Source organism: Clarias gariepinus, chromosome 4, assembly GCF_024256425.1.
Source record: "Clarias gariepinus isolate MV-2021 ecotype Netherlands chromosome 4, CGAR_prim_01v2, whole genome shotgun sequence".
Lineage (NCBI taxonomy): Eukaryota > Metazoa > Chordata > Actinopteri > Siluriformes > Clariidae > Clarias > Clarias gariepinus.
Genome location: NC_071103.1, coordinates 38,068,838 through 38,081,002, shown reverse-complemented (window position 1 = coordinate 38,081,002; position 12,165 = coordinate 38,068,838). Strand labels below are relative to the sequence as shown.

Here is a 12,165-nt window from a genome sequence, read left to right as displayed (position 1 = left end):
TTTTGTCCATGAGTATACTGTATATACTGTGAGTATCTGGGTTTTCTAATAGACACAGTTTCACAAACTGTTTTTTACAACTAACTGTGAAAAACACATGTCTAAACTGAAGTTAAAGTTTCCTTTGTAAGAACAAATCCTGTTTTACTTTTCATGCACTTTTTATCACTCTGCTTGTGACTATGTAGTGTGAATTGCCCTCCCACAAATGTTGTCTCGCTCTGGATGGTGCCTCCCTCTCTGGCTCTACCGTGTATATCACAACCCTGATGACTCCATCATGGTCACTGCTTTATCCCCAACCACCTCTCTACCCACTGATCTCACCATAGACATCACTTCTCTCTTTGGCTCAACCATAGACATTGCTACTGTATGCCCTTAAACTCCACTATGGGAAACACTTGGCCCTCTGTCTCCACATCACTCTGCCCTTTGACTCCACCATAGACATCACTCTCCCATTTAACTCCAACATGGACATCACTATCACATTTGACTCCACCATGGACATCACTTTCACATTTGACTCCACCATGGACATCACTCTTCCATTTGACTCCACCATGGACATCACTCTTCCATTTGACTCCACCATGGACATCACTCTCCCATTTGACTCCACCATGGACATCACTCTCACATTTGATTTCACCATGGACATCACTCTCCCATTTGACTCCACCATGGACATCACTCTCACATTTGACTCCACCATGGACATCACTCTCACATTTGACTCCACCATGGACATCACTCTCCCTTTGATTTCACTATGGACATTGTTCTCCTTTTTGACTCCACCATGGACATCACTCTCCCATTTGACTTCACCATGAACATTGTTCTCCCTTTGACTCCACCATGAACATCATTCTCCTTTTTGACTTTACTATCAATATCACTCTGCCCTCTGACTTCACCATGGGTATCGCTTTGTCATTTGACATCCCCAACTTGGACATGGACATTATTTTCACCTCTGTCTCTTTTATGGGCAACAACTGCCATTCTGCTCTTGGACTCTGCCTTGGACATGGTGCCACTCCTTAGCTATGCTGAGACTGTTGCTTTGCCTTGCAGTTCAGCAGAGAACATCATATCTCTTGCCTGCTTTGCTAAGGTGGTTTCTCTCTGTGGAGGCTTAAGTGCTCTTATCAGCAAGGAGACACTGAGCTGGTTGTCAGGGAAGCACTCTGACTCTATACCATGGTTTGAGAACAGTACCATGAAGGAGGAGTTCTCGCAAGGCAGCATGAAGCTATGCTACCCATCCACCCCCGTATGTCACATGAGCTTGACATGATAATGACATAATCATTATAACTTGTGTCTTGTTATGCCTTGTTAATGGCCAAAACATGGTATTGGTGAAATGAAATGATGTTATATGATCAGGTAGGATCATATAACATCATTTTTGCATAATACTTAATGCTTCTTATCTTTTGATTCATGCTTTTTTGTAAACATGCATACACATTTATACTTTTTTCAAATAAAAAAAAGAAACACATTTGTTAAATACAATTTTATGCCCATTTATGTAGTGTCCGTAACTCTTTCAAATTCAAATCTTTCAATGATCTTAACTGACACTGTCTCAACTTGGAGAAGATTTAGATTTCACATGAAAAGACATTAACCTGAAAAAGTGTATTATTCAAAACACAAAATTGTCAAGATATTGCGACATGAATTTGACATGGTTACGGACACTACATTTTTTTTGGGGGGGGGGGATCTTTATTTTTGCACAGAAAGCTTTAATTTAAGCAACAGGTCATACGCTTCTAGAAGCTGACACCAATTTTAGTATCAATACTCATAAAGCAATATGAATAATTCATATTTTTTAATGATTATTGTTTGAAGTGAGACAGTGTAACGCTGAAAAATGTCCATTCTTGGGTGCACATATAAAATCATCTCTCCAAAACGGCTGAAGTTAGCAACGTGACATTTCGAAGAAAGCGAGATAGATAACTTCCATTTTGCATAAACTTTAAAAGTAACTTCTTTGGCCACATATTTTTGTATTATGTGTATAACATAAAAAATATATACTAAATACAAAGAACTTGTGTTTTGGCCGTAAGCATCCTATTTAAATTCTGTTGGTTTGTTGGATCACTTGTTATGGTTTGTATCCATGTTAATGCCTACAGTCTTGTTTTAGGTGTTTGTTTGTTAATTTTATTAAAAGATTGCACTTTGTTTTCCTGATCGTTGATCCTGGACTCCTTATATACACTAAATTGTGTCGTAACATTATGATGTTAACCTTCATGATCTGGATGATCAGGGAAATACACGCTGATCTAATGAAGCAGATGAACGATTAGCTTAACCTTGGATATCAGCTACTTGTTTTAGAATAATTGAGGTAGTAGATTTAAAGTACAATGTACAGTATAGATACATCGAATATATGGAGAAACATGATTAAAAAGGACTGACTTCCTTTTCTGTGTGATAATTAAATCAATCACTGGGCATTTGGTTTAAATGAGAGCTGATTATAGGCTGATTATGGGCTGTGTGTGTTTCCATTCATCTCGCTGATGAAACACAACCAACACTACTGCGTTTCATTCAGACGCCCAACACCTCCCCCACCCCCACCCCCACCACACCTTTGTCTCTCTCTCTTACATACAAAACACACAAAAGAGTTTTTCATGCTAATGAAGCTGACATTGAAAATAGAATTAGCCTGGAAATGTAAAATAAAGGGTTCATTAAAGGTGACGGATGTTGGCGAGGATGTGCAAAGCAGTCCAGGTGCAGAGGGGAGTAAAAGAGAGCGCAGTGTGTGAAAAGACACCATCTCACTACTTTCACCCATTTCCTTTTACCCTTTTTATAGACTCGCCTGTGTGTGTGTGTGTGTGTGTGTGTGTGTGTGTGTGTGTGTGTGTGTGTGTGAGAAAACATAGACAACTATAATACTCAGACGAGGGTCAGGCTTGGGAATTAGGTGCCTCACTCATCTTTCTTTCCTCAAGAGAGTCCATTAAGGGTTTATAGTAGTCCTTGGCCACATGCTGCGATGGGAAAATAATCAACAAAGGCGGTGGATGTTAATAAATGTGAAGTCGCTGATTGTTTTCCTAAAACACCTGCTCCTTCATATTCCCTGCAATTTGCTGTCGTCTCATACTTTTTATCCATTTACAGCTACGTTTGATCATCGCTTTATGCTTTCAGGAATAAAGGGATCTGGACTTTTTACTCATCAAAGTCATTAAAGGGACACACAGGAACTGGTCCACTGATGTTAAGTGTTTACCGGGAGCATCTTTCTGTTTTCTGTTTCCGCATATTGCGTTTGATCACTGATGTGAATATAAAATCCTGATACATTTGTTGTTGAGAGTGAGAAGACAAAGCTTTTTAGCTCGCCTAAAATGTCATCTCTTTTATTCCCTTAATGTATCGCTCTCCTTTAGTGCTTTAGTCATAAATACATCATTTTTTATTATGAAATTTTAGTTAACTCTTCTGTTTCCCTTTTTTTGTTGTAAATGCAAAACATTTCATTCTCAAACAAAAATTTCAAAAGTCGCAGTACCAGTCCAAAGTTTGGACACAATTTTTAATTTATTTTCTACATTTTGGAACAATGCTGGATTTCAAAAAAACACCTATGTCATTATAAAATTAGTATCAACAACAGCAACTACAGTCAGTTGTTACTGTATTTTAAGACATGAAGGTCAGCTGATCTGGAACAGTTCCTACAAGAACAGTATTGTGTCGAGTGCGTTTGTAAAACCCATCAAGCTCCATGATGATGAAACTGTCTCTCATGAAGACCTTCCCAGGAAATCAAGACCAAACCTGAGCTCTGCTGCAGAGGAGAAGTTCATTTAGAGTCACCAGCCTCAGAAATCACCAATTAACAACCAGCAACCTCAGATTAGAGCCGTTATGAAGCTTTACAGAGCAGAAGTAGCAGATAAACATCTCAATATCAACTGTTCAGATGAGATTATTGTGTATTTTGGATAAACACTTACAGTATTATTTCACAGTGTAAAAAAAAAACAAAAACAAAAAAAAAGAGAAATGATCATGGAACTGAATGGAAGGGGTGTCCAAACGTTCTGTCTGGTAGTGTAATTAAAAGAATAACAGACTTCAACATTTCTATGATATTGTTTTAAATTTAAGAAAACGTCTCTTGGTAACGGCTCCCTCTTTGGTTATATCTTATATAACTTTCCTCCCGTGTCCTTTTCTTTTATTCTGCACTCTTATATATTATTAATCCCTAAACGCCCCTTTGTTTTTCATTTATTCTGTTTAATTTGTATCCTTTGTATTGTTTTAATGTATTTCAATAAGAAAAATCATACAAATTCGGAATGTGAGAGAACTAAGATTAAGATTAAGTTATTATAACATGTCCCTTACGGCACAGTGATTTTTTTTTCACGTAGGAAGCAGGGGTCAGAGAGCAGCGTCAGCCAGGATACAGTAAACAGACAGGGTTAAGGGTTTTGCTCAAGGGCTCAACAGTGGCAACTTGTCAGTGTTTGGGCTTGAACCATCACTGTTCCAATCAGTGACCAAGAGTCTTAACCATAATTGACTGATATTGTCCACAAAAAAAATGTTTATTTAATTTTTTCGTCCGTCCATGTGATGTGCAACCTAGCACAATGAATACTCGCCACCCTGGACATATATCTGTTGTTTCTACGACAGATATGTAAAGGGTCAGGTTGAAAGCTTGATGCCCGAATGTCGTTCATACACTACAGCCAATTTAATAATGCGAATTAGCGTAACCGGCATGTCTTTGGACTGTGGAAGGAAACCGGAATACCCAGAGGAAACCCAATGAGTACAAGAAGAACATGCAACTTCACATATATAGGCTCGAGGCAGGAATTGAATCAGACCCTGGAGGTGTGAGGCAGTAGTGCTAGCCACTAAGCCACCATTTAATTAGGGCCCAAGCACTATAGGGTGTACAGGACCCTCTTTTTTTCCACCCTTTTGGGCTTTTTGGGGGACTTAACATGCTCAAAAACTCATGAAAATTGGCAGACAGGTTAGAATCCGCTGCCATTATGATGCCTGAGAGTCGCATGTCCTGGGGCACTCAGGAGTCCTCACATTGAGTCGAACACTGGCTGCACTGGTTATTTTGGGTCGTTCTCAAAAATGCGTGACAAAAGTGACATCACATTGAGTAACATCATAGTGTGACGCTTATTGTCCAGCATCTGTGGCCTATTGTACACACGTACACATCACAAATGTTAATAATCACACACACACACACACGCAAAACACACATATCACACACATCTCTCACACATAGACGCACACACGCACCCTCATATCACACACACATTACAAATGTTAACACTCTCACTCTCACACAGACGCACACGCATGCATACACAAACACACTCATATATCACACACATACACACACATCACAAATGTTAACACACAGACTCACAAACAAACATGCGCAAACACATTTACTCGTCACACACACACACACGTGTGGTGCTCCCGGGGTGGCGATGGCACAGGGTGCTTGGGCCCGTCATCGTTGGTTGCAACTATTATATTTCTCAGTTGTTGTTTTTATTGTTGAACAGCAAAAATAATATTTGATCCGCACAAGAACTTGGCACAGAAAAACCTAAAGTCGTTCGATAGTCCCCGTGTGGTCTGCTTGGGATGTGTGTGGTTTTGTACCTGAGCTTACAATAACAAACTGGACTCCATATGAACTTAAACACATCTTCTGTTATACTGAACTTCCAGCCTCCTAACACACAGTATGAGTGCAGATCAATCCCTGCTGTCTGTTATCACCCAGATGAGGATGGGTTCCCTGGTGAGTCTGGTTCCTCTCAAGGTTTCTTCCTATTGCCATCTCAGAAAGTTTTTCCCTCAGCACTGTCACCCTCGGCTTGTTCATAAGCATGATCTGATCATTCTGATTTATACACAAGTTCTCACACCTTTCATTCATATTTCCATCATTTTCTTTTGATTCTGTAAAGCTGCTTTGCGACATTAAGCATCATTAAAGGCGCTATACATATAAGACTGAATTGAATTGAGTTGAAACCTAACATTTAATTCTTAGACACTTTGAAAAAAGCCCATGATGCAACCTTTTGTGTTTGTGACGTACGCTCTACAGCAATGTGACTACATGTCTGTTACTCTGCTCGATACAGGATGTTTGGAGTTTCCTTTATGCTCAATCAAGTGTCTATCTTTAACTGTGTGTGTGTATCTGTGTGTCTTTTTGTCTTTAAGTGTGTATGTATGTCTGTCTGTACTTGAGTGTGTGTGTATCTGTGTGTCTGTCTTTAAGTGTGTGTGTGTCTGTCTATTTATCTGTTTTTAAATGTACGTATATATGTGTGTGTATGTTTTTAAATGCATATATATATATATATATATATATATATATATATATATGTATATATATATATGTGTGTGTGTGTGTGTGTGTATCTGTGTGTCTGCCTTTAAGTGTGTGTGTGTGTATTTGTCTGTTTTAAGTGTGTGTCTGTCTATTTGTCTGTTTTTAAATGTTTTAAATGTGTGTATGTATGTATATATATATATATATATATATATATATATGTGTGTGTGTATGTTTTTAAGTGCATGTGTATATATGGTGTGTGTGCGTGTGTATCTATGTGTCTGCCTTTAAGTGTGTGTGTGTGTATTTGTCTGTTTTTAAGTGTGTGTGTACGTATATACTGTATATATATATATATATATACAGTATGTGTATATATGTGTGTGTGTGTGTTTGTGCATATATACAGTATGTGTATGTGTGTGCGTATATTATATACAGTATGTGTATGTGTGTGCGTATATACAGTATATGTGTGTGTGCGTATATACAGTATGTGTATGTGTGTATATGTGTGTGTGTGTATATACAGTATGTGTATGTGTGTATATGTGTATGTGTGTATATGTGTGTGTGCGTATATACAGTATGTGTATGTGTGTATATGTGTGTGTATATACAGTATGTGTAAAAAAGTGTGTGTGTGTGTATATATATGTCTGTGTCGTTCTGTCTTTAGATGCGTATGTGTGTGTGTGTGCGTATATACAGTTTGTGTATGTGTGTGTGTGCGCGCGCGTATATACAGTATGTGTAAAAAAGTGTGTGTGTGTATATATATGTCTGTGTCGTTCTGTCTTTAGATGCGTATGTGTGTGTGTGTGCGTATATACAGTTTGTGTATGTGTGTGTGTGCGCGCGCGTATATACAGTATGTGTAAAAAAGTGTGCGTGTGTGCGTATATATGTGTGTGTGTCGTTCTGTCTTTAAGTGCGTGCGTGTGTCTATGTGTGTGCGTGTATGTGTGTATGTGTGCGTGCGTATGTGTATGTGTGCGTGCAGTAGAATCCGCTCCAGTGTGTGTGTGAGTGTGTGTGTATGTGCGCGCACGCGCTCCAGCCCGTGTTTTCCGAGTCCCCTCGTGCTGACTGAAGCGCCTCTTTACCCCGGGTGCTCCCTCCTGTACCCCTCCGCCGGGTCACTCACACTTTTCCGCGCTCTCTTTAACGGCGTTTCTCGGCGCTTCCCGAGTTTCCGGTGTGTTCCCCGGGTCACGGAGTCTCCCCCGCGGCCGTGCTCGGTCATGCTTTAACTTTCGGCCCCGCGGCCGTGCTGTGGAGCCCCGTCCATGTGGATCTACTTCCCCGAGGCGATGACAGGCGGTGCTGCGGCGCGTCTTAAACATGGCCACCATGATGGAGTAAACGCTACAACTTTACTATTCTCATTTTTCTTTTCTTTTTTGGAGTTTTTGTTCTCTCTCCGTCTCACCCGAACGAGGAATGTTTCATCTCGAAACCTCTCCCCGAGCATCCGGTCCGTGTGAGAGCCTTGGGAGGGAGAAAAAGTTTTTATTCTCGGATTACCTGCTGAATTAAGTTGGAAAGGAAAGAAGGGGGAAAAAAAGAATCGCATCGATTCCGTAAGCAAATTCTCTTCTCTTTCGATTTCACCGAGCTGTGTGTGTGTGTGTGTGTGTGTGTGTGAGAGAGAGAGTGTGTGTTGGTGTTTATTACTGAAACAGATGAGTATTTAATCAGCACGACCGCGAACACAGCGAGCTTTTTTACTGCGTCGCAGGAAGCTCGTTCCCAGCGCAGGGAAAGTGACAGCGGTAACAAAGTAACAAGCCGAGCACGAGCGCACACACTCGCACACAGATCACACAGATCACAGGACGCGCTCGATACAATGTTGCGTTTCCTCACTCCGCTTTATACTCGATCGTTTAGATCAAAGTTCAACACTGGATCTGCAGCAAAGTGCGCTTTAACTGTACACAGTGCAGGCCTACAGCTACACACACACCACACACACACACACTGTCTAACCGGGCTTAGAGAACAAACACCACCGTGATCTCATTATTATTATTATTATTATTGTTGTAGGATTTACAGCACCGACGCTGGGACTGCGTTTCTGTTCTGTCTGATCCGATCCGGTCCGGTCTAGTGCTGATGGTTCACAAAGTGTTTCTAATGTTCACACGCACAATTCAGTAGGTCGCGGTCTTGACCGCGGCTTTACTTTGCGTTAAGGGACACCATAGATGAGGGTGTTTATCCCGAAAATCAAACCAAAACTAAATATAGGCTCAATTAGAACCCGTGTCTGTCTGTTGATCTGTCTGTGCTGTGCTGTACACCACTTAAAACGAATTGTGTTAGCACCTATGAAGTGTTTCTTACAAGATACTTCAAATAAAATAAGGATTAAAAGTCTGTGTTTCTGTCTGTCAGACTGCACTGTACTATACTCTCACTATACTCTCACTATACTCTATCAATAATGTTGATAAACACTTTAAAACGTTGTGGTTGTGAACGCGGCTTCACTTTGCGTTAGCATATAGCCGATAAAGTGTTTTTGTTTTTATATTTTAAATAAGTTATTTTAAAAAAGAGGATTAAATATCGATTCAATGCATATTAGCCTGCCTATACTATACTATTCCCTACTAATAATATTTACAAACAATTTAGTACATTGTGGTTTTGAACGCTGCTTTACTTTATGTTAACATATAGAAAGTGTTTTTATAAGATGCTACAAATAACATAAGGAATAATATTACTGTCTGTTTTCTGTCTATCAATATACATGTTGGTACACTATACTCTATCAATAATGTTGATAAACACTTTAGTACTGTATGGTTGTGAACGCTGCTTTACTTTGTGTTAGCATATATGCTAGTAAGTGTTTTTATTGAAGTTACTCCAAATAAAACAGTATTTATTATCAACTCAATTCATACTAGTCTTTTTACCTGTCTATCTATATATATATGTTAGTTTGTCTGTACTGTACTATACTATACTATACTATAATTATATTGACAAACTGTGGTTTTGAACTTTGCTTTTAGTTCGCGTTAGCATCAGTTACTCCAAATAAAATAAGGATTGAATACCGGCCCGATCAATACTAGCCTCTCCATCTCTGTCTATATATCTTTCTATTTATCTATATATTTGTTAGTCTGTCTGGTTGTACTCTACCGTACACTGTTAATAAACTGTTTAGCACGTTGTGGTTTTGAACGCTGCTTTACTTTCCATAAGCATATAGAATGTGTTTTTATACGTTATTCCTAATAAAGGATTGAATATTGACTCGATTAATACTAGTCTGTCTATCTATATATGTTAGTTTGTCTGTACTATACTACACTGTACTATGCTCTATCAATAATAATGTTGATAAACAGTTTGGTACACCCTGGTTGTAACCGTGGCCTTACTTTGCGTGTAGGCTAGAAAGTGTTTTTCTAAGTTACTCCAAATTAAACCGTATTTAATATCGACTCAATTCATGCTAGACTGTCTTTCCACAGTATGTATCTGTTAGTCTGTCTGTACTATACTATACTATTCTCTACCGCTAATATTGACAAACTGTTTAGTACATTGTGGTTTTGAACGCTGCTTCACTTTGCATTAGCATATAGAAAGTATTTTTTTTATGTTACTTTAAATTAAAAGAAAGGATTGAATATCGTGTCAATTAATACTAGTCTGTCTGTCTCTTTCTATACAGTATTTCTGTTTGTCTGTACTGTACAATACTATACTAATTTAACCATAACCATACTATAGTATACTACTCTACATTAGCTTACATACTGTACAGTATATTAAATATAGAGAGATCTGCAGTTTGTACTCAATGCAAGAAGGATTGAATGTAGTCTTAAGAAACGTCTGTCTCTCGTGTATTCTGTACTATAAACTACGCCCATGTTGACCTGCCATTTTTTTACGTTGTGATTTTGAACGCAGCTTTAGCGTCCAGAATTGGAATTTACACGTCAGATCAAATAATTGAGTAGATGAGTCCAAAATACAGTCTTGATTAAGATATGTCTGTCTGTCTATCTGGTTATTTCTCTGTTCTATACTATCTGTTGCAGCCCTGTTTAGTACCTCGTGGTATTAAAACCGGCTTTATGTTGCTTTAATTGTTAGTTGGTGTTGGTGGCTTACTGTTAGTCGCCAGCTCTGCCAGTCGCGGTTAGTTAGTTCTGCCAGTCACAGAAGGATTTGTGATGGTGGTGCTGGTGTCGTAACAGTGAGTGTAATTAACAGAAGTGAAAGTAGTTAAAAAAAAAAAATCCCGGTACTGTGTAACCAAAAGGTGAGGAAGGTGGTGGTTTACAGTCCTGTAAATCCCGTAAGTTTCCCTTTATATTTCCACTGATTCCACTTTAGAATATCAGCTCTGTTAACTTTCGAGTCCCAAATAGTGTTAAAAGAAAAGGTATGGTGTACAATCCCTTCGTTTCACAAATGAAGTAATGCCCTTGATCAGGGGTTAGAGAGGGAGTTGGGATTCCACATTGTGTCTGTCTAACAAGACAGATGGATCAGAAGCGATATGGAATGACTAATAAGCAGTCCCAGTGCTGTTATACTTTATATCAGCACTTGTGGAATTCCTCTCATCCAATCAGATTACTCAGTAAGAACTAACTATAGTGTATACATTATATAAAATAAAGTACTTCTAATGTTGAGACTCTGTTTCATATATTGTGTTTATGAACACAACTTTGTATCTATCTAAGGTTTAGTTTATACTTAGTACTGTACTATACTGCAACCCGCAGTGTTAACACTAGTACATAGAGATTTGCGTTGCTTTAGCCTATAGATTCTAACATAGAGCATAAATAATCTAAAAAATAAAGAACTCGGCTCAGGTAAAACTAACACCTGTATCTGTGTCTCTGCACTCACTAAAGGTACAAAAAAATATATATATTTTTACTTGACAACTCATCTCCCTCACTCATCATCTATACCGCTTTATCCTGTATTTAGGGTCACGGGGCCTGGGCCCTATCCCAGGAGATTTAGGGCACGGGGGGGCGTTCACACACTCATTCACACACAAGCATTAGTCTAATCTGCATGTTTTTGGACTGTGGGAGGAAACCGGAGTACCCGGAGGAAACCCACCAAGCACGGGGAAACCATGCAAACTCCATGCACACAGAGACGGGAACGAGTCTGGCCAGGAATCGAACACTGACCCTGGAGCTGCCTTAAGTAAAAATAATCATAATTTCAGGTTTTCCGAATAACTAGAGCTTAAAATACAATACCAAACCTGAAGAGATATCTGGGACATTTTTGTTCCTTAGTGAAATAAAATATTTAGTGAGATATTCATGTTGCAATTTCATAGTTCTGCACTTCTGGGAGAATGACTCGAATCGTGTGATCGCTCGTCCTGTACCGGTCCTGTTCTGATCCAGTTCAGTTAAGAATTGTGCAGCAAGTGTCAGTAAAAAGGTGTTTAAAGCGCCCCAATTGTGCCATTTTAAAGGTTGCTAATATTGCTTAATGAGTCTCTTAAAACAGGTTTACATGTATGCAAGGTCAAAAAACACTTTAGTTTTCTTTAAAAATAGATTTAGTTTTACCCCATTTCTAAATGATTCGTAAACGACTCGTGTGAAGCAGTTCGAAGATTCAGTCTGTCTAAACCCCTCCTTTCCGTGAGCCCTCACTGCTGTGATTGGTCAGATGGCGCGGTGATTTATGACTGGTCTACCGCTACAGCGCGTGTCGGAAAACATGACGCC

General features: G+C 39.1%; 1 protein-coding gene across 6 annotated transcripts in view; it reads left to right on the top strand.

Moving 5' to 3' along the window:
- The first annotated feature begins 7,523 nt into the window (after positions 1-7,523).
- kmt2ca (lysine (K)-specific methyltransferase 2Ca) overlaps positions 7,524-12,165 on the top strand; it is a 156,043-nt gene continuing 151,401 nt past the window's right edge. For all 6 annotated transcript variants that reach the window (XM_053494647.1, XM_053494646.1, XM_053494649.1 and 3 more), the window contains exon 1: positions 7,524-7,995. The gene's annotated coding sequence lies outside the window, so the exon portion shown is untranslated. The remainder of the gene's footprint in view (positions 7,996-12,165) is intronic.